Raw genomic sequence first — 24591 nt, forward strand, 5'->3', positions numbered from 1 at the left:
CAATGGACTATGGTCTTGCAGACAATACTTTTCATAATTCTGCACGTTGTCATATATATGCATTTGCACTAGCAATTTGAGGGAGATTGCTTGATGAAATTATGTTGGCACAGAAATATAGGAGTTTTATTTTGTGTCTCCTAGTGAGTGAAGTGCAATTCCTTTGCGCTACTTATACGAATTTCCAATATACATTAACATACTGTTCAATGTTAGTATAACCATAGAAGGATCTTTTCATTATTATTTGTGTTAGACATTTAAAGCATCCCTAACATTGTTTTTTCTTTAATAATTAAAAAAGCACTATGCCTTCCATTTATAGACTCAGGAGAATCTTCAATAGGATCATCATCGTACAATTTATTTTTCTACAACCTGATAACTTTATATTGGAATGCATAAGTCTGTTTATCAAATTAATTTCTGTGATTCATCATCTTAGTAGCACCTTGAGGTATATATATTACTCACTCTAACTTTGCTGTGAACATGGTGTAACAGCCCATATGTATTTTCTCGTTTTTCAAAATCCTCACACACTGTCATTTCGAACGGATTCATCATCATTCTGATCACTATGATATGTATGCAGAACTTTTCTGCATATAAGGTGTGTGCCTGCGTGGAGTCAGTTACTACAGTATGCCTGTCCGGCATTTGCTTTTTCCTTTCTTTTTGCCTTTTGTTAAGTATTTATTCCTCCTTTCCTCAGGCACTGGTGTCTTTAATCTTTTAGACTTCGGGTTGTTCTTCCTGTCTTATGTTAGAACATGAGATAAATATGTCATTCTCAATCATTGTTATGTTGTATAAAGCATTGTATTAATTTGTTATTAGCAATTTTTTTCTCTTATCATTTCTTATACTCTCTATGATCTATTACTCTTTATATTGTCACATTTTTGTAATCTTGTTTCCTGTATTGCTGTATTATGATTACAGCATCTTGTAATCAGTAGCAGCTCCTCCGCTAAGATGGAGGAGCATCACCCCACTGCTTTAAGCAGTGTCACTAAAGGAAAAATAAAATTATTAATAACTCTAAGATATTATCGTTTAATTTATTCCTTGTTGCGGCAGCTTTGCGGGCGGGTCTGGGTGGGGCTGGTCTGCTGACAGAGCAGGGGAGGAGAGGAGTTGTTTTCACTCCTTAAAGTGTGTATGAATGTTTGGCCGCCCCTCTGGGGCGAGGAGTGGCCAAAGTGGACCCTGAACTCCTTATGGAATAGGAGCTGAAGCGTAAGCTTTAATATGACCCAACAAGGTCAAACCTCTCTTGAGTTGATTGTGGTCCTGTTCATAGGAGTAGTCAGTCAGTCAGTCATAAGCTTTTATTCGATATGCAAGATATCTTATAAGCACATTTACAATACAATCATTACAGTAAACAAAAAACATTGCTATAAGAAGTCAGTATAGGGACTCATTTAAAAAGGATAAAAGGACATAAAGTGCCCGTTAATAATTTAGCTAAAAAAAGAATTAAACCGCTACTGACAATCTCTTACAACGAATAAGCCAAAACTGTTTTAAAAATTTAGCTGTTCCACACACAATAGGGGGGGAAGTGTCCGTAGTTAGGATACGCAAGGCTACTTGGTGGCTACGTGTACCCATATTTCGGCAGAGAGGTTTCAACCAAAGACTCCTAGGCCTTGCATAATCCGGGCATTCAAATAGGACATGCGCAATGGACTCAACCCTACTCGGGCAACATGCACAATTGGGGGAAGTACGGGCCGCTGATGTCCAATTCGATACCACAGCACCTAGCGGGAGGGATCCAACTCTAAATTTAAAATAAAGGGCTCGGTCAAAGGGGAGGGTGATCAGGTCCAGGTAGGGTTCAAAGGCCACAATGTCTTTGATTTGTAGGAAGGTGACAGTGGACTTGCAGTGGTTCGAGTTTGTAATTAGGCGCTCCGTAGTCCATTTCCAGAAAAGCGCCTTGACTACTTCTTTTGGAGGGGCTGAACGCGATGACCAAGAGTCCCCTAGTCCGATCTTCTCCAGAAGCTTTTTAGTTTCTCTTAACCATCTTATCTTAGCCCAGCCCCCCAGACTCATTATTTCCCCCAGGCCATCAGCGTAGGATTTTAATTCTTCACCCCTCCAGATTCGTGTCCATAGCAGGAGCGGGCGAAGCTGGGCCTGATCTTTAATATTTTTACAGCCCGTGTCCAACAACACTGGTACAGATGGTGTGCTCAGTGGAATAGAGATAAAGGATTTTAGTAGCTTGCTCTCCGCTGTCGCTAGGGCATCCAAACGGCAGTGGCCCCACAGTTCTGCCCCATACAAGGCTGATGTCACTACTTTGGCCTTGTAGATATCGATTACTGGGGTAAGTGATCTCCTAGGTGAGGCCCGGAACTCCCTCATGAGAGCTCCTCCTACTCTCCTATGGTTGAGGACCATTTTGTCGATGTGATTTGCCCAAGACATCCTATCCGTAATCCGAATACCAAGGTAATCGAATTCGGCTACTTTCTCTAAGGCAACCGAGTTAAGTGTAGGTGGGCGGCCCAGTTTCCTAGGTGGATTTAGGACTAAGTATTTAGTTTTGTCCACATTTATTATTAAACCTTTTGCAGTACAAAACTCCTGGAAACGTGATAGCAATTTCTGCAGGCCTTGGGGGGTCTTTGAAATCAGAAGCGTATCGTCCGCAAAAAGCAGAGTGGGGATACGGACTCCTCCAAGACAGGGGGCGTCGGCTGGTTCTTGTTGAAGATGTTTTACCACCCCGTTCACATATAGTGAAAATAGGGTGGGCGCCAAGACGCAGCCCTGTCTTACGCCCCTGGACACTGGTATCTTCTCAGTGAGCTCTCCGTTTTTACCCCAACGGACCTGTGCAAAGGTATGGGCATGGAGGCTAATGAGGAGGGACAAGATGTAAGGGGGTAATCCCAACTCATAAAGCACCCTCCAAAGCTCTTCCCGGGGGACTAGGTCAAAGGCAGTCTTCAGGTCTATAAAGGCCAAATAAAGCCTACCCTTGCCCAGTTCCACCACCTTCCACCCAAGTAGTGCCAACCTAAACACCTGCTCTATTGTCCCCATACCTGCCCGAAAACCTGCCTGAAAGTCTGATAGGATTTTATTCTCCTCCACCCAATGGAGGATCCTTCCAAGGATAGCTTTACCAGCTATCTTTTGGGAGGAGTCTATCAGACTTATGGGGCGGTAATTCCCCGGGGTTTCCCTGCACCCTTTTTTGTAAATCGGGACCACCACCGCCCCTTTCCAGGATTCTGGCACTGCCCCTCCCATCATGATGTCATTTAGGAGAGCGGCAATGACCCTTCCCCAATCCGCCGGGTATGCTCTCATAAGGTCCCCCGGAAGGCCGTCTGGGCCCGCTGCCTTGCGTGGCGCTACCCACCCTATAACCCCCTCAATCTCTGAGGGAGTGAAGAGATCATAGGCGTGAGGTTCAATTGCTAGTGTAAGGTCCATCCCAACATTCAGTTCCCCATCTGGAGGGAGGTATAGGGTCCCGAAGTGCTTTACCCAGTTTTGAGGCGGGATGTTGCAGGGTCTCATAGATGCATCGGGTTTATTCCGTGTGCCTATGAGATTCCAGAAGGCCCTTGAATCCCTAACTTTACTAGCCTGGAGCAGGTCTTCCCAGAATTTGTCATCCCACTCCCTCTTAGCAAATTTAAGGGACTTATTATAGGCCTTCCTTGCTTCCTGTATCACCCTTCGGGATTTATGCTTAACTGCCTCAACTAACTTTGCCTTGTGAACCCTACATGTTTGGGTATACCAACCATGAGCTGGTTTTTTTAATTCTTTGTTGCCCGACTTGTTGGGGTGTGAGGTAAACACGTTAGTTAAGGCTTCTACCAAGGAGACAAAAAGCCCACTCACTCTACCCACCCCTTCTAGGGAGGTTCCGAGGGTTGTTACTGCATGATTTAAGAGGGTCTGAATTTCCCCTACCTTTTCCTCGGAGAGAACCAATTTCGCCCATTTTATTCGTCTACCACAAGGGGAGACTTCAGACTCATCCGGGGGTGCGGCTACCAGGTTGATGTTGTCCTTCCTTAAGGGGCGCCACCACTGGTCCATGCTTAAAGAGAGTGAGTTGTGGTCACTTTCAGTCGTGGGGACCACCTGCATGTCCCTTACATAAGACCATAGGTCTACATCTATTAGGAAATAATCTATCCTAGAGGTGTGTCCTGGTCTATTGTACGTGTGGGCACCCCCCCTATCCGAGAGTGTCCTCCCATTTGCTGCCCTTAAATTAAATTCAAGGCTCAGAGAGTATATCTGGAGCGCCACTTCTGTCCACCTTCTGATCGGTGGGATTTCCAATACCGGAATCCCCAACCTGGTATCTTCCTCGTCTTGGTCGAGGGAAACGTCCGAGCCCAAGGGCTCGAACGTACAGTTTATATCGCCCGCAACCAATGTACGCGTCTTATATGGGGTGTTTTTTAGCAAAGTCTCGAGGAGAGATATTACAGGAGACTTTCTCCCGCCCTTGGTTCCCCGGGCATAAACGTTGTAAACATTTAGGACAATTCTTCCCCTTTGATCTATTAGGGTGATGTTTTGTATGTCCGGGCAACCGGTGGGAAACTCCACTACTCTGCAGTCTAAAGAGGCTGCAACCCAAATGAGAAGGCCACCCGAAGGTCGCCCTCTCCCTGTTTCCGAAACTTGCGCAGGGGTGGAATAGGAAGAAAATCCCACCCTATGAACCGGTACCAAGCTCCATGTCTCTTGGAAAAGGCACAGGGAGTGCTCATCAGCCCAAGCAGTAAAATCCGGTAAAGCCAATTTCCTTGCAATCCCTGCGACATTCCAGCTGAAAACCTTAAAGACTAGGTCCGTCACAGCTGAAGTGTCGCTGGGCGCTAGAATGCCCCTGTCTATGGTCCTCCTCGGAGGTGTCTGAGGGGAGCGGGGAACTTGGGGGGTGGCTATAGAGACTACTCTCCCACTTGCAAGGTTTGTTTGGGTGGGTGATGCTCCTGCAGGCTCTACTCTACTCCCGATTTCCAGTCAGTAAGGCCCTGGTGCCCACAATTGGTTCTCCCTTGTACCCCCCATGACCCCAGCCCAATTTTGACCAAAAACAGGGGAACTTAAACTTCCTCCAGTTGGGCTAACAATTTGCCTGGGGTAAAAATAAGAAAGATCTACCACTTTAACCCCCAGAGCCCCCATACTTTTAATAGGAGTACAGATCGAGGGCACTACTCTTGGGTCTTGAAAATGTATAATTATACAATCCCCCTCCTGAGTTTTTTTCCCCTGCCCTACCCACCCCACTCTACGGACACCTAGAATGATACCATCCACACCCAACGGGATTGGCTTGTTCGCCTTCAGCCAATGGATACACTTGTTCTTGAGTGATTGGTGGTTTTCCAACTGGCCTTCCTTTAAAGGGGGCACGTTAACCATAACAGCAACAAAAGGTTGACAGTCTGGTGGGAGGTTTACTGGAGGGATCCGTCGTGCTGGATTACTGGGGACCGGTAAGGTGGTAGATGGGGCAGTAGGTTGGGATGCAGATCTTGGGGCTTTCCCTGTCGTTAACCCATTTGGTTTGTTGCGTGCACCTAATTTTTTCGAGTCTTCCGTTTTGCCACTAGCTGTCTGTGGCTGCTTTTGTGGAAGAGGCTTAAGCTTATTTTTTTCAGGCTCTTGGTGTATTGATAGCCCCTTGTGTTTTAGCCCTGCTTTGGGACGGGGAGGAGTTTTAGGAGCTGAGATTAATGGGCTATTAGAAGCAACTTTGTTTAGACATATTGGGGGCTTAGGGTCTCTCTGGGATGTTGGTTCGTTCCCCTTTGCACCCATGTCCTTGTTTTCACTCACTCTAGTCATTTGTTTAAATGTGGTTTTGAGTGAGTGAAACCCATCAAGGGTTGATTGCTCTAGTTTATCTATCCTCTCCCCTAAACCCTTTACCTGTGTTAGTAGCGGTTTCAGGAGGCTATATACCTTCTCGAAGATATTTTCAGCTGTTTCTGGGTCAATGAGCTTAGAAACCTTGGCAGTGTTAGCGTCTGAGTGTAGCCCCTTGGGAGAAATCAGAACATCCCCTTCTATGTCAACTTCATTCACTATAGACCTACCCCTTATGTTTCTCATACCAGATCCCGAAGGCTTTCTTACTCTTTGATAAAGAGCGGCCTGTCTCACTAGTCTACCCTTTTTGTGTTTTCGTGGCTTTTTACTTCAAGGCCTATTCTCCTGCCTGGTTTCGGGAATTTGGATGTTGGGGGAAACCCTATCTGATTCCCCTTCTAAGATGACTGTGGAGGGGGTGAGCGGTTTTGGGGGCAGAGGATCACTGGTGACTTTTTTATGGGGATTAGGTGATAGTGGTGAAGACAGATTACTAAGTCCACCGTCTTCCACAGTAGCTATAGGGAGAAGTGCGGCCAGATTTTCCAGCCTGTCTATGTTTTGCTCTACACCAGCCAACTGGGGGGGGTCTGTGGAAACACCAGGCACACTAGGTGGAGAAACAGATTGTACCCGGACACTGGCCGGTGTAAGCGACTGGGCAACAGCCCCCATGGATGAACGTCTTGAGGGTAGGTAGACCTCGGATAAACGCCGCTCAGACATAGCAATCTCTTTTTCAATCACCGCCGCCACCCTGGTGATGAAACGGTCCATAGTTCCTATAACAGGGCTCACGGCATTTGGCCCCCTTTCGCCTTCACTCCTCAAAAGCTTCCCAGAGCGGGTAGACATGATTGCGGGGAACAGGACGAGGACTCACACCGGGCAAATATACTCACTGCTGATGGAAAGGAAAGGGACGTGGCCCAGCCCAGCCTTGACAGCCCCTGACTGCCACAGACTGCCCGCCCTTTGCTCGGGCTTCGCTCGGCGTCCCGCTCGCGTCCCGCGGAGCGCCTGACAGAGCTTGAAATAAGAGAGCGTTACAGGCGGGGGGCGTGGCTGGTGGTGGGCGCGTCCGCTAGCGCACCTGTGAGAGCAGGGACTCCTGGATCTTTGAGTCCCTGCTAGAGCGCCAACGCCAACTCGATGTTTACCCCAGCTCCTCCTGGAGCCCAGCGCTTAGAAGCAGCTTTCACCTTCCTGGAGCCGCGAAGCGGCACCCGCAGAGCGGGTGCGGCGAGGGGCAGCGGCAGGAACACAGGAGTCAGTCCCAGGGTCAACGGGACGTGCAGAGGCTCCACAACCCACCCCAACTCCACTGCAGCTCTCAGGTGGGTGAGTAGTAGTCTAGCAGTTTGTGCTGCACTGCTCCTGTAGGTTTTCTCCAAGGCTGCTTTGCATATGGTTGGTCCCCTTCTGCAATGGCGCAGATAAGCTAAAAACGTGGGCTGTTAAGCTGTGGGATAGAGAGGTCACAGTTTCTATGTGAGCTAAAAGGGAGTTCAATCGAGGCTCAAACAACTAATTTCAAGCGCAGTAGAAGAGCCTGCCACTGTCCTAGCAGGAATCCTGCCCCTTTCTAAACTGGACATCGTGCAAGTGATTACGGCAAAACTCTTTCTACGAAACACAGAACCCTACGCTCCTCCAGCTTAAATGACCTTGTGATTCCTCGCACCAAATCTGTCTCATGGGGAGACAGAAGATTCCTGGTGTCAGCCCCCAAGCTTTGGAACACTGCCTTATTCGATTAAAACAAGTCCTTCGCTATGGTCCTTTCGCAAACAACTTAAGACCTGGCTTTTTAATCAGTAAACCCAGATTTCCCCTCCCGGGTTAAATATTGCAGATATTTTAGCGCCGAGACGCCCATGGGCCATTGTTCGCGCTCTAGAAATGTTATTAATAAATAAATAAATGAATAAATAAATAAATAAATATTTAAACCCATAAGTAGAATTACTTTTCTCACTTAGGTGACTCACCCCAGTTGCATTTGCACACTCCATTTTCACAGCCCTTCTGTTTTATCAAGATACTTTTGGGACATAAAAGGTGCCCCCCCCCCCCCCCCAAAGTTATGCTTATGTCTTGATAGGATCCTTAGATTAGGTTAGGGGTCAAAACGTCATCAACAATTTACTTGCAAATAAACTCAATGCCATTTCCAGAATCATCCAAAACACAGGCGATTTGTGGTCTGTTATAATGGGTAAAACGTTTTGAGTTGCTTGTATATTAGCACACAATTCTTTGCTCACTGATTATTGCTCACCATGCATTGCAGCGTTGTGATTGGATTAGGAGAGACTCTGTCATTTCTTCTCTTCCTGGCAAGTCTGGAACCAAGAAGCTTCCTGGTTTCCAGACTTGCCAGGAAGAGAAGAAATGACGGAGAGACGGCAACTGCGGAAAAAGGTAGGAGTTTTTTTGTTGCTTCTTTAATTTCTCATAAACCCCCATCCCGCCACCACCATTCCCTGCCAGCTGCCACTGCTAATTAGAATCTGTAATTTGGTATTGCATATTTACTGTCCACAGTGACTGCCCTGGGTATAATTCATAATTGTTTGAATGAGATCCGTGTGAACCACAGGTGGGGAAGCGTGGCTCAGTGGTTAGAGGCGGCAGACCCGGAAGCTGAGATTGGCCGTGGACCAGGGTTCGATTCCCCGCCTCGGCGGGACTCAGGCTCAAAAATTCCACGGACTCGACAATTCTCGCTCCGGTGCCTACTCGACTCACGGGGTCACACTCTGCGACTCTGGGCAATAGCTTGCTTAATCTCCACTACAGCCCCTCGCGGTGGGATGCCTGGCTTTCACCTTGTGGATACCCTGCCGGGGTATCTCACAGGGGAATACCAGGACGGGTTCCCTAAGCAAGCGCCTTGATGCCTTCGGGTGATACGTGCGCTATATAAGTCGCAATACATTTACATTTACATTGTTCCTTAAATAATTATATGCCCAGGTTCACATAAGTGTAAGGTTTCTCTTGTTGTTTGTAATAATTTTGTTACTTTTAGACAACTTTCCACCGCACAACAACTTTTGCTCTGGAAAATAAATAACCAGCCAAAACCTTGTGCTGGTTTGGTGACTCTGCACTGATGCACGATGAATACCAAAGTTTAGAAAGTGAAAACCTCAGAATTTCCTAAGAAGCATGCTCTCATGTTGCTCTACACTTTTTTAGTGTTTTGATTGGGATGTAGTGACCTCTGCTGTTCATCCCACAGACATGACTCTAATTTTCTGCATAGTGTCAGTATCTCCTGAGGTTCCATCTCTCTATCCATTACCTTGTTTCTCTGTTATTCACACCTGACATTACAACACCCTTCACACTGAAAAAGTACATGCCATACTGACCCCTCTCAACTAAAGCTGCATTATGCTCCTCTCCAGGGGGTTACCAGTATATGCAGCACCATGCTCTGCAATCCTTAAATAACCTGCACCAGGTGTTCTAACTGTAACAATGTAACATTATTTTTATTAATAATTAGCAGGGGGATATGACTTTTCCAATACTTCTAAGCGCTAGGCTGACCTTCCCTTTCAAGCTCCATTTCTGGTTTACTCACCAACCTCCTTGCTACCTGATCAACACTTGTCCTGGAGATTGGAAGAGATCCTCTTCTTATATAAAAGGTCTCTACCTAGCTTTCTTTTTTTTCAATAGTAGCAAATGCAGGGTAGTACAGGAGATGGCCTTTGCTACCATTGTTTTGTTCCCATCTGGAATCGAAAATAGGAAAGCCCCTTTACCCCTCAGGTTGCTGCTTGGAACGGGAAGCATACATGTGTCCTAGTGTCAGCAAATTACACCGGGACAAATTCGGCATATTTCACTGGGTCCAGTCCGGATCCTGGGCACAACTCAATAATAGTTATTGATTCCGGGATCCAGCTAGATCTTCCTTATTTACTGAACTGGGCAGCAGTGAAGCTACACTTCAGTGCTAACCTCTCCATGCCACATGAAACAGCTCATGGGCGGCATCTCGACACCCGCTGCATAGAGATCAATGTATTTGACGCAAGGCATTAAACGGAGATATAGACATGCTGGTGCTCACTATCCAGAGTACCTGTTTGCTCCTGAAAAGTACTTGTTCTCTCCCATTGAGACCTATATTTAATAATGCTTTGGGTCAGGTTTGCATACCATTTGCAATACAACCTAGACCATACACAAAGTGTTATGCTGGAATTAACTTGATTTGCGTGGTAGAGTTTCCCAAAATAACAGAAAGTTGCACTATGCACTGCTTTGCGTTACTTTGCATCAAGTGGGCATTCCATGGATGGTGCCTGGATGTTCAAATGCATGTACATGAAATTGATGAAATACTACTTTCACTACCATTGCAGGATGGCCAGGCGCTGCTATCTTTCATTTTATTTGTTTTTGCAGGCATATGTCCACCTTGTTTAGGTGCCATCATTTTTTAACTCTTATTATTTTAATTTATCCTGCATATGTTGTTGAGTTTGTATAATTTTTATTGTGGTTGTGTAAGTGGGTAAATGCAAGAATGAGTCAAACATCCAAAGTAGATCGTACTATGGAATAAGGACTAAACAAATATCACCACATAGAAATATTGACACCACCATATCGTAGTCCAAATATATTGAAAATGCATTGACCCTATGTGAAATATCAAAATATTTAAAAGCCAAATATCATTATAACAAATATCGAAAACTAGCAACATCAAGACTCAAAATATTGCAAACCGTAATATTGACAGCCCTATTTTTATCATTACACATCATAAAATCTAAGCAATCTACAATATCAACATTAAACTATGTCAATATACATAGAAATACAACTTTAAAAATTTTACAAACACACTTTCAATACAACAATATACAAATGCAAGCTACTTATCAACCTTTACATTATGAAGAAAATCAAATACACTAATCAAATCAAATATTCACATAATCAAATTGCAATAATTCAGCAAAAAGTATTGACTTATAAAACATTTTATTAATTTTACAATTTAAAGAACTACCAAAAATTACAAGAAAACATTTACACACAAAAAATCTATTTTCAACACAAAACTCAAATAAAGCAACAAAACAAAAATATTTAATTAAATCAATATTAAAAACAATGACATTTCAAAGTACAATATTTTAAACTTTGATATTCTCATACAAACTTAAAAACTATATATTTACCAGCGATACTGCTTGCCTCTGTATAATGATACTGTTGATATTCTGTCTTAGATATTTAGTACAGTTGATATTGTGACTTCGATATGTGGGATGCACACACCCTAACAGGATAAAATGTACACGAGGATAGGATAACATGGGCTGGAGAAGTGCACACCTCTCTCACACCCATCAGCGTAGTCTGGAAATTAGCACGGAAAGGTTCGCTAACTTACACAAATAAGCATTGGCATAGCCAATAGGTCTCGCTTCTTGGACCGTTTAAGTATTTAATTATGCAGCACAATATCCTTGGTGCAACAACATCAACTGTTGCATGGCTAAACACTTATAAAGTCCCATAGGCGAGACCTATTAGCTATTGGAGCGACCCTTGACCTTGTTAGGTAGGTCGCTCCCCCTTTGTACAGCACAGCCTGTGCGTCCTGTCCCTGCCCCAGCTGCTGCGGCTGAGGTAAGTTTTGCACCCCTTGCTCTGTGCCCCATTTTTTTTCCTCTGTGCCACTTGCTCCGTGCCCCATTTGCTCCCCTGTGCCACCTGCTCTGCACCCCATTTTTTCCTGTGCCCCGTTCTTTCCTCTGTGCCCCTTGCCCTGTGCCCTGTTTTTTTCCTCTGTGCCACTTGCTCCGTGCCCCGTTTTCTCCCCTGTGCCACCTGCTCTGCACCCCATTTTTTCCTGTGCCCCGTTCTTTCCTCTGTGCCCCTTGCCCTGTGCCCCGTTTTTTTCCTCTGTGCCACTTGCTCCGTGCCCCATTTTCTCCCCTGTGCCACTTGCTCTGTGCCCTGTTTTTTCCTGTGCCCGTTCTTTCCTCTGTGCCCCTTGCCCTGCACCCCGTTTTCTTCCCTGTGCCCCTTTGATTCTCTGTCCTTGACCCCGTGCCGTCCACCTCTCCCGTTCCCGCCACTGCATCCCCTGCGGTCCAGCCCCCGTGACTGCCTCTTTGCTGCCCCTACCCCCCCGTCTCCCAGCTGCTCCTCCCTCCCTCCTCCCCATATATGGTGGCTGCTGAAAGGCTCGCCGCTGGCAGGCCAAAAGCGTGCCTAAGGCAAGCCCGTCTGCGCCCGACCGCACCTGGACCCGGCCCAGCGCCAAGACCCCTGGCCCCTGCGAATGCCACGATGCCCGCCTCTGCTACGAGTCCAGCACCCTCCACGCACTCAACACCGGACGATCATGCACCTGATGCCTGGCCACCCCGAAGCACACCCAAGGACCCTTCTCCTGTCGGAACTCCAGCTTCACCAGCATCCGGCCCGCCAACCCACCTACCAAAAAAACCAACCATCTCAGTTGCATCCTTCTCAACACCCGCTCTGCACGCAAACACGCCATGGAACTCTGGGACCTGCTGGACTCCAACACCCCAGACGTCGCCTTCCTGACGGAGACCTGGCTGAACCCCTTCTTGGCACCCGACATCGCCATAGCCGTCCCGGAAGGCTGTTAGATCGCCCGCAGGGACCGCACCAATGGAGTAGGAGGAGGAATCGCCATCGTCCACAGGAACACTCTCAAAGTCTCAACCAACACCAACAACACCCTCAGCACCGCCGAACACCTGCACTTCCAAATCCACACTGATCCCAACACCACCCTCAGAGGGACCCTCATCTACAGATCCCCCGGACCATGAGCACAGTTCGGCGACTCCATCCCCGACCTCGTCAGCACACACGCCCTCGCCTCCATGGACTGCATCCTTGGACTTGAACTTCCACCTCTAGAACAACAACGACACCAACTCCTCCACCCTGATCAACAAACACGCCAATCTCGGACTCAGACAACTCATCACTACACCCACCCACTCCGCCGGCCACACGCTTGACCACATCTTCTCCGCAAGCTCCCACGTCTCCTTCAACCACACCACCGAGCTCCACTGGACCGATCACTGCTGCATCCACTTCACCTTCCAGAAACCCACCACCGCACCCAAAAAATGCTGCCCTGCTGCTGGAGCAAAGTCACCGAAGAGCAGCTTTCCACCTCCCTCGGTCGGAACCCACCAACAGATCCGACCGACCCCGACACCGCCGCCCGCAACCTCAAACAGTGGATCAACGACTGCGCCAACACCCTCACCCCCCTCAAGAAGCCCTCCAACACCCACACTAGCAAGAAAGCCAGCTGGTTCACCGAAGATCTCCAGGCCTCCAAACAAACCTACCGAAAACTCGAAAAAACCTGGATCCGTGAACGGACACAGGAAAGCTACACCGCTCACAAGAACGCCACCCGCAGAAACCACCACCTCATCAGATCCGCCAAAAGGACCTCCTTCAAAGACCACCTAGACAACTACGCACCCAACAGCAAAGAGCTCTTCAACATTGTGAAGGAACTCTCAAACCCCAGCTCCAACACCAACAACTTCCCACCCTCACAAGACCTGTGCGACTCACTGGCCACCTTCTTCCATCGCAAGATCACAGACATCCATGACAGCTTCAACGCCTCCACCACCCCGGCAACCACTGAAACCCCCGCTCCCACGACCACCACCCGCACCAACCGCTTGATCTCCTGGACCAACATCTACGACGACGACACCATCAAGATCATGAACACCGTCCACCAGGATCCTCGGAAGACCCCTGCCCACACCACATCTTCAACAAAGCCTGCAGCACCATCGCACCCCATCTCCGGAGAACCATTGAAATCTCCTTCCAGACAGCGACTTTCCCGGAGAGCTGGAAGCACGCAGAGATCAACGCCTTACTCAAGAAACCCAAGGCGGACCCCAAGGACCTCAAGAACTTCCGACCCATCTCCCTGCTCCCGTTCGCGGTGAAGATCATCGAAAAGGCTGTCAACAAACAACTGACCAGCTTCCTCGAGGAGAACAGCATCCTGGACACGTCCGGGTTTCGCAGCAACCACAGCACCGAAACTGCCCTCATCGCTGCCACCGATGACATCAGGTCCCTGCTAGACATCGGAGAAACCACGGCACTCATCCTCCTGAACCTGTCAGCCGCCTTCGACACGATCTGCCACCGCACACTAAGAACACGCCTCTACGACGCCAGAATCCAAGAGAAGGCCATGGACTGGACCACCTCCTTCCTCTGCGGCAGAGCATAGAGTGTCCGCCTCCCCCCCTTCGGCTCTGAAGCCACCGAGATCATCTGCGGCATACCCCAAGAATCCTCCCTCAGCCCGACGCTGTTCAACATCTACACGGCACCACTAGCCCACGTCGCACGACGGCACGACCTCAACATCATCTTCTACGCCGACGACACCCAGCTGATCCTGTCCCTCACCAAGAACCCCACACCGCCGAAACCAACCTCCACGAAGGAATGAAGGCCGTCACCAACTGGATGAGGAACAGCCGACTGAAGCTGAACTCAGACAAGACGGAGGTCCTCATCCTCGGATCCACCCCCTAGGCTTAGGGTGACTCCTGATGGCCGACTGCACTATGAACGCCCCTAACACCCACCAACCACGCACTCAACCTAGGCGTCATCCTCGACTCTACCCTCTCCATGACGAAGCAGGTCAACGCCGACTCCTACTCTTGCTTCAACACCCTCCGCATGCTTCGCAGGATCTTCAAGTGGCTCCCCACCGAGACAAGAAGGACGGTGACCCAGGCCCTCGTCAGCAATAGACTGGACACCGGAAACGCACTATACGCAGGAGCCCCAGCCAAACTCCTGAAACGGCTTCAACGCATCCAGAACGCCTCTGCACGCCTGATCCTCGACATCCCCCGCCGCAGCTACATCCCAGCCCACCTGAGAGACCTACACTGGCTCCCTATCAACAAGAGGATAACCTTCAAGCTCCTTACCCACACATACAAGGCACTCCACAACACCGGACCAAACGTACCTCAACAGCCGACTCAGCCTCTACATCCCCACCGGTTAGCTCCGCTCCGCAGACAACACTCTTGCCACCACCCCCCGCATCCGAAGAGTGACCACTGGCGGCAGATCATTCTCCCACCTCACCGCCAAGACATGGAACACCCTCCCCATCCGCCTGCGGCAGACCGAAGACCTTTTGGCCTTCAGAAGACTTCTCAAGACCTGGCTCTTCGAACAGCAGTAGCTCCCCCCCTAGCGCCTTGAGACCCTCGCGGATATGTAGTGCGCTTTACAAATGCCATGATTGATTGATTGATGCCAATGCTTGTTTTACATTATACTGCAGCATGTTCCTATTTTCTTTCATTTAAATTAATTATTGGATTAGGTACTTTTTACTTTTTCTTAACATTATTTCCACATAAAGTGAGGCATCTAGTCTATTCAGTAGTGTCAATTTTATAAATGTCCCCAATGACTTGCTCACTCACGCATTTATTCACTCAAGCATTCACTCATCTAGTATAACCAATGCTAATTGTTTTTACCTTTACGTCACATGTACCAAAATGTGTAACTCCTAATGAAACAGGCAGAATGCGCAATATGTGTTACAATAATGCATATTGACCTTGATAAGTCCATAGAATACACCATGCATCTGTAAGGGCAATTCAGCTAATTATGAGTCGCTAAAATGTGATTTATATTTCACAGGAATGATAACCCTCAATAACTCTAGCAGTCATCGTCTGTTCTCTCTATCCTACTTATGGTTATTAATTAGTTGCTGTATTTTGCATATGGCATTATATTATAAACAGCTGCTTAGTTGATTCAGAACCGTCAACTGAGATCATTAAGTGTGTTAGGTTTCTGGGAAATATAGATAGATCTGTTACCAATCTGCAACTAATGAAGAAAATTGAATCTAATGGGAAAAGCTGTGGATGCTTTTTGTCCAAGAAACTCCTTAGCAGATCCACCCAGGTGTTCATTTTCCAATGTGCGTGGATATGTACAGAAACTGCGTTTGGGTAGAGCAAGGTGTAGACATGTTTGTTGTCTCGTGCTCTGCGTTTATAGTAAAATGACAATGTGAGCCCAAAAACTCAGTGTTATTGTGGTCATTACACACATTCTTAGGCTTCAGAGTCTTCCTGTGGAAGTGAGAATATTCTCATTTGTTTGAATAGCAGGCATATAAACAGGTGCCCTTGAGGGCAAAGCAATAGGGTTTGCGCACCCAGTCAGATTATTGATGTTTCTATCAGCCATTGAGGGTTTATAAGGGGCAAAGGATGCAGGAAAAATAAAATGTTAACTTTTCATAACTTGGATGGGGACCGAGGGATGGGCGGAAGGGGCGGGGTGAAGGGTTAACATGGATTTAGAAAAAGGTTTGGAAGTCAAAGACAGGACAGGAAAACATTTCCAGTTTTCAGATCTGGTGCCTGACAATGTAATATGTTTAATTAAATTATGAGTGGAAGTATTTACACACTTTTAAAACGCATCACTTTTCTAATGCCATCAAGACACAAGATTTCAAGAGGTGGGACACGTGACGCGGCTGCGAAAGCAAAAGTGAAAGTGATTGCGATTGCGGGCTGTAAGGGTGCCCACGAGCGATGCACTTAATGACCCATGACGGAGGAAAGCCAGATGGTGACCGCTTGCGTAACTGCAAGCTTGAGGTCAGCAAAAGCGTGTGGTAGCACTTTGAAAACCCACTTACTAAATGTCTCGCCAGAGCAGCGCATGGGCCAGATTTGAAAATATTGTGTTCTGTTTTTGCATCACAACAGTGACACAAACAGTGCAAAATGTGTTTTTTAGTTATTTACTTTCCAGCGCAAAACTTATTTTGAGCAGGAAAGTTGCCTTTGCATTACTTAGCATCAAGGGGGACTCACATGGGTGGTACATGGGTGTTCTCGTGCAGCCACCCATGCTTTTTGACACATAACCCGAATTACCAAGAATTTGAGACAGGATTTTGCATCAAATATAAACACCACTTAAAAAGCAAGCGTTAAAGTAGAAATGTTTTCATTTCTCCTTTCTTTTCCGACTTTGCTTGTGTGCCGCACTGTACAGCACACACAAAGTAAGAAAAGTTTTAAAAGTCGTCTAGACATAGTACTTTGTACTGGAAGGGAACCCTTCCAGTATAAAACTTATGCTAAACTCACGCACACACGATTGCACTATGGCGCAAAGGTGTGTGCGTGGAGCTCAGCAGCAACACTCTGCACCGGTGCTAGGGAGTTGGAGGAGAGTGCTCTACCTTTGTAGCTATGGTGAACTCCTGCTCTCTCCTTCTTACGCAATGCAGAGCCCCATTCGTGGCTTCTGCACTGTGTTGTGTAAGAAGTTAGTAAATCTGGCACCTAATGTTTGTATACAGGGTAGAATATGACAATCAAGTCAGACACTTTAAATAACATCACATGGTAGAGGGACTTTTATAAAGCCTTTTCTGTGTCCCTTTTCTCTTACAGTAATTTCCATATGCAAGTAGAAAAACTGTAGGCAAAGGAGCTGAAATGTGTAAAAGGATTCAAAGAAAGTGTTTGAAAAATGAATGTTTATTCCTTCCTTTAATTTTGCCACATCATCAGATTCAGTTGGCAACTGGATCCCTTTAATTTCTGACACCTCGAGCAAGTAATGGCATTTAACCAAAAGCACTATGCATGCTGAAATTATTTAGCCCATCCTCAAAGTGATAAATGTGAACTACAAATCCCAAAATGCAATGCATTGTAAGCGAAATAACCACAGTGGCTGAGGCTGTTTCTCAAGAAATGAGGCCATTTGGAAGCTATCAGCATATTTAAAAACTAAAACTTGTGTTCCAGTTAGGATCAATTATCCCCTCTGGAAGCACACTCAAATACATGATTGAGAAAACTTTATTGCCAGTCCAGTATCCTTAAAAGGGCTCACAGTGTGATCCCTATCAGGCATTGGGGAGAAAGCATTGAGGATAATCTGTTACACCACCCTTTGAAACCTAGTCCTGGCCAGGCGAAGGCTGACAAAAGAGGCAGCTTTCTTTCACTAAGATCACAGCATTGTTTTCAGAATTATGATTATGACATGGCATAAAATTGGTGCCACTGACACCTCAACTAGTAAGATTTTTGTAACCACCTTTCATCCATCAATGCATTTACTCATTAATCATTTCATTCACTGCCCATTCCTCTAACCATCCCTCCAGCCAGACCAACCAACCAACCAACCTCTGAAGTATGCTCTCATCTGGCCATGTGCTCTATTCCTCACTCATTCATCCATTCATGCACTCCATAATTTCTCCAACTCTTCACTCATACTCACATTCATGCGCTCACCCAGACACAAAACAACACACAAACTCTTCAATCAGTCAAGAAGCACTTTGATTAAATATGGTCAGGCATATTGGCTTTGACAAAGCTTGTTTATATTGGGTTGATGACACTCCCAGTGTTGAGTGCCCATGCTTTTATTGTGAAAAAAATTAAACGCAGGGGCCCAAAGTTTTTCTTAGGAGCCCTCTCTGGCACAAATGACAGGGCTGCCAAATACCCTGACCTCATAATCTTGATTCCTCCTCATGCCTCTTTCTTTCCCACCCTACACTTTCTGTCTCTTTATCTCATGGATACCAGGGCCGCCTGATCTTGATTCCACCTCATGCCTCTTTCTTTCCCACCCTACTCTTCCTGTCTCTTTCTCTCATGAATACTAGGGCTGCCTGGTCTTCATTCCACCTCATGCCTCTTTCTTTTCCACCCTACACTTCCTGTCTGTTTATCTCATGAATACCAGGGCTGGCTTGTCTTCATTCCACCTCATGCCTCTTTCTTTTCCACCCTACACTTCCTGTCTGTTTATCTCATGAATATTAGGGCTGCCTGGTCTTGATTCCACCTCATGCCTCTTTCTTTCCCACCCTACACTTCCTATCTGTTTATCTCATGAATACTAGGGCTGCCTGGTCTTCATTCCACCAAATGCCTCTTTCTTTCTCACTCTACTCTTCCTGTCTATCTCATGAATACCAGAGCTGCCTGGTCTTCATTCCACCTCATGCCTCTTTCTTTCCCACCCTACTCTTCCTGTCTCTTTATCTCATGAATATTAGCGCTGCCTGGTCTTGATTCCACCTCATGCCTCTTTCTTTCCCACCCTACTCTTCCTGTCTGTTTATCTCATGAATACCATGGCTGCCTGGTCTTGATTCCACCTCATGCCTCTTTCTTTCCCACCCTACACTTCCTATCTGTTTATCTCATGAATGCTAGGGCTGCCTGGCCTTCATTCCACCTCATGCCTCTTTCTTTTCCACCCTACACTTCCTGTCTGTTTATCTCATGAATATTAGCGCTGCCTGGTCTTGATTCCACCTCATGCCTCTTTCTTTCCCACCCTACACTTCCTGTCTGTTTATCTCATGAATGCTAGGGCTGCCTGGTCTTCATTCCACCTCATGCCTCTTTCTTTCCCACCCTACACTTCCTATCTGTTTATCTCATGAATACTAGGGCTGCCTGGTCTTCATTCCACCTCATGCCTCTTTCTTTCCCACCCTACTCTTCCTGTCTGTTTATCTCATGAATACCATGGCTGCCTGTTCTTGATTCCACCTAATGCCTCTTTCTTTCCCACCCTACACTTCCTGTCTGTTTATCTCATGAATACTAGGGCTGCCTGGTCTTGATTCCACCTCATGCCTCTTTCTTTCCCACCCTACACTTCCTGTCTGTTTATCTCATGAATGCTAGGGCTGCCTGGCCTTCATTCCACCTCATGCCTCTTTCTTTCCCACCCTACTCTTCCTGTCTCTTTATCTCATGAATACCATGGCTGCCTGTTCTTGATTCCACCTAATGCCTCTTTCTTTCCCATCCCACACTTCCTGTCTGTTTATCTCATGAATACTAGGGCTGCCTGGTCTTCATTCCACCTCATGCCTCTTTCTTTCCCACCCTACTCTTCCTGTCTATCTCATGAATACCAGAGCTGCCTGGTCTTGATTCCACCTCATGCCTCTTTCTTTCCCACCCTACTCTTCCTGTCTGTTTATCTCATGAATATTGGCGCTGCCTGGTCTTGGTTCCACCTCATGCCTCTTTCTTTCCCACCCTACACTTCCTGTCTGTTTATCTCATGAATGCTAGGGCTGCCTGGTCTTCATTCCACCTCATGCCTCTTTCTTTCCCACCCTACACTTCCTATCTGTTTATCTCATGAATACTAGGGCTGCCTGGTCTTCATTCCACCTCATGCCTCTTTCTTTCCCACCCTACTCTTCCTGTCTGTTTATCTCATGAATACCATGGCTGCCTGTTCTTGATTCCACCTAATGCCTCTTTCTTTCCCACCCTACACTTCCTGTCTGTTTATCTCATGAATACTAGGGCTGCCTGGTCTTCATTCCACCTCATGCCTCTTTCTTTCTCACCCTACTCTTCCTGTCTGTTTATCTCATGAATATTAGGGCTGCCTGGTCTTCATTCCACTTCATGCCTCTTTCTCCCCCCCCTACACTTCTGTCTCTATCTTGCTCTTTTTCATCCCTCATTTCATGTAACTGTTTTCCATCTTTTTCTTTGCTTGTTCTTTTTTGCCTTTCTCTCACTTGATCTGGATCAAAATTTCAGGATGTAGAAATAGCCCTGGTTCCCACAAATAAGTGTTGCTGCCAACCACCTGCACAAATTAAGCACTGTGCAGTGTTCCCCAAGCATAGCCTGGCCCCAATCATATCTCAACACTTCTGGAAACTTTTCACAACACTAATTAATCTGACTAAGATATGAACAAATATGGCTGCAGATAAACTACATTTTACTCAGCAATTAGGCTCTGCCATGGATTTACGTTTATGAACAGAAATAAATCATCAGGATGGCTCACTACCATCATATCTATGTCAGGAAAAACCTTCTCTGAAGTCAATGACTCACCGGGTTAATTGCTTTTCCCCTGGGTATGTCTCAAAAATATGATTTATATTCAACCGCTTGTCGCCTTATATTGTACTCTTCACACTCGGTTGCTTACCATGTCAAATAATAAATGCTTAGCATTTACACGGACCACATTTCCGAAACGAAGACAATTCCGCCAATGTTTTATTAATGTCGTAATTACCAGCAAGCCCTAATTGCCTTCTCCAATCTTGCCTGTAATGTCTTATTACGCCCAGGGCTGGCTTAGGCGGGGTTGAATGGTCAAATGTCTGTAGCATTCACATTGCAGTAAAACCAAGCACTGCTCGTGCAATGCATCTTACCCTGGTTTTAAATCTTGCTGGACCAGGCCCTTCTGAGGGGCTTTCCCTAAAATGTTTTGGTTTTTTTCCTTCTGGTTTTTGCTGATTCTCTTTTCATGGACCCAGGACTCTGGGCGTGTTCCCTCTGTAATGCAGAGTGAAAGCACGTGCACCCTTCCTACATGTGCTTACCTGATTGGTTTCGATGCTGTACCTGTGGGTGCCCTGTAAAAAGTTACACCACATACCCAGGACAGGTGCTGCACTGGTGAATGTTGAGACGCAGCAATGATTGTGCCACCCACCAGAACAGCTTTTCAAACATGTATCACGCCTGCTATTGCAGGCCTGTGGATGCACAGTTACACCTATGCTCAGGTTGGTGATTCTAACTCATTAGCCATCCCTAAGTGGGCCTTCCACTATCACTAGAGCACCCCTAGGAAAACCCTGAGGGGTGGAGCAAGTGGCAGGCGAAAGGCAGGGCTGGTACAAATGAGTGTTTCCCTACCTATGAGGTCGGCTCTTTCCATAGGACAACACTGGGTTTTGCTGACTCTCTTTTAGTGGCCTAGGTCTCAAGGCACTTTCCCACTGTAAATGCGATGGGAAGGTGTGCGCGGCCTTCCTACACACGTTAAAAAGTCGTGCTTACCTGATGTTTTTAAACATGTTTCAAGCCTACCCTTGCAGGCCTGTGGGTGCACGCTTGCATCTCTGAGGTTTTTAAACATGTGTCAAGGCTAAAATTGCAGCCCTGTGTGTGCTCAATTGCACTAATGCTCAGGTTTGCCTTTCTAAATCACTGGCCAATCCTGAGGGGTCTTTTACTACCACTAGATCACCCCTGGTGTATGTCTTAATGGGTGAAGCAAGTGGTAGGTGAAAGGCAGGGTAGGTACACTCCCTGCCCAGGTAATGAAGAATATCCAAGTGTGTTTTCACTACCTATGAGGATTGTTCTTCCCGTAGGTTAACATGGGAGAATGGCTAAAATTACTTCAAGTTGCAAGAGTGCAACAGTGGAGCAGCCTTATAAGGTTTCCTGTCATTAGATTCACAATAACAGACCCTCTCCTGAGGTTAAAGAGGAAGGTGTCATTAATAGCTTAGAAATGCCACTTCTAGAAAGTGGGAATTCCTCTGCTCTAAAACGCTTTGTGTGCCTTTTAGTTTGACTCCAGTGCACACTGGAGGCTGGGGGAGCACATATGTGCATTCCCCAGAGACAGCGATAAACATTGGGCATGCAATGAAACGACAACACCTCTGCCCTTTGATGCCATGACTGGATAGATTGGAGGAAGAGGTTTTGATACTTGAACTCAGGGAAGTTAGACATGCCCCCACTAAAGATTAAGGGCCATATGTATCAAGTAACCATTTTGCGATTCTGAAAATGCGATTTTTACCAAATCGCAATTTTGGAATCGCAAAATGGAATGTATGAAAGAAATCGCAAATAAATAGCGATTCTGTAAAAATCACTCTTTACATTGCGAGATCCCCAAATGCGATTCCCAAACCTAAGAAATCGCAATTTTGCAATTCCTTAACGGAAAAATTAGCAAAATTACAATTTTTTTCGAATCTGCCAATTGGAAACTCAGGTGCAGCTTGATTACATCACAACCAGGAAGTGTGACTACCCATGCAGCACCTGAGTTGCTGATTCACAGTCAGAGAGAGGAGTGTTGGAGAGTGAACTCAGCAGTTTTGAACAGAATAGCAGAAAGTGGAGACATGGCCAACCAGGAATCACAATATAAACATACAATTTGCCCCTCACGTCGGCATCAAGAAGGCCCCTCTAAAAAATACGAAGAAATGATTGTGATATAATATTAATTTATCTATATCCACTCGCCTTCTTGTCAAAAATTTCTTCTCAGTAGAATCACTATCTTGTTTCATTATTGATACGTGTTATCACTATAAACAATTTTTCCTGTTTTCCACTATCTTAAGATATATCATCACTGTAAATAATGTGCAAAAAATGTTTTGTATAGTATGACTTTATGTATTTGTAAAAAAATGTAGAATTGTCAAATTTTGTTTAATGAATAATTGTGTAGTGTTTTTCTCGTACATATCCAAATTCTCAATTTGAAATACCTTTAAAAAAAGCAAGGGCTAAAATAAATAAGCCTACGTAATCAGAAATTGTCCTGATTATTGTTTTTCTCCAAAGAAAAAGTTCTAAGTATAGGTGTGAGGGGCAAATTGTATGTTTATATTGTAATAGATGGTCCAGCCCCCTGCACGACCCAGGACCTAACTCCTTTTGCTCTAGCAGCCAGGAATCACAGCAGCAACAAGAGGCTGATGTGCAGAGGAAGAGAAATCAGAAATTCTCTGAGGCAGAGTTGGAGGTTTTAATACAGGAAATGGTGGTCAGCCATGAACAGCTATTCGGGAAAAAATCTCTCAAGGTGCCTAAAACACGCAAGCGGCGCATCTGGGCTGACATTCAGCAGAAAGTAAATGCTGTTAGGTGACACACAGGAGTGTTGACGATCTAAGGAAGCGATGGTATGACCTGCACAGCGCTCTAAGGAGAAGGTGGCTGCCAGGCTGGAGCAGTCCAGGATGACCGGTGGAGGAACCTCCACAGCCACTGACAGCACACCTCTGGAGGAACTGGTGGAGAGGACCCTGCTACCTGAAGGTGTCATGGGCGTGTCTGACTTAGACGGCTCCCAGCACCAGGAACCAGGACCAGGTAAGAAGCATGCCATCACACCCCTGGCACCCCCTAAAATCCCCCCCAGCAGCGAGCCTGGGGTAGGACAAAGTCCAGGGAATGTACCCAAGCACACACAGCAATCAATTATGGGAGATGTAGTCACATGTACATAACAATGGTGCATGTACACCGAGCCAGTCCCCAATAGAATGTGCACCTCAGGAAAGGCAAATACAAGACACATGTAATACCAAACAGTGATATTTAATAATTGTCAAGTGTAAGTCAGAACAGTTAATAAATGTGTGCTTTTACATCCACAGCACCATCTGGAACACAGCCTACAGGCAGTGGGAGACAGGCAGGTTCCCCAAACATAGAAGCAGCAGGGCAAGAGGAGGACACAGAGGAGGAGGACAGCCCCGTCAATCCTCCAAAACAATGCAGGAGACATGTTGTCCGACCACTACCCCCATTTGAGGACGAGGGCCAGGACAGCGATGACAATGTGCCCCCTGAGGCAACACAGCCACAGCGACAAGAAGTTGCACGTGCTGACGCAATACCACAAGTCACAGGCAGGCGCAGGTCACGCACATCCAGCAGTGGTGCAGATCCTGGGGAGGAAACAGTCTTTGCGGGCCTGGAGATGCACATGTTGTAGGTACAGCGCCTGCAAGCAAAAAACATTAAAGCATTACAGAGGGAA

This window comes from Lissotriton helveticus, chromosome 8 (assembly GCF_964261635.1).
Source record: "Lissotriton helveticus chromosome 8, aLisHel1.1, whole genome shotgun sequence".
NCBI classification, from domain to species: Eukaryota; Metazoa; Chordata; class Amphibia; order Caudata; family Salamandridae; genus Lissotriton; species Lissotriton helveticus.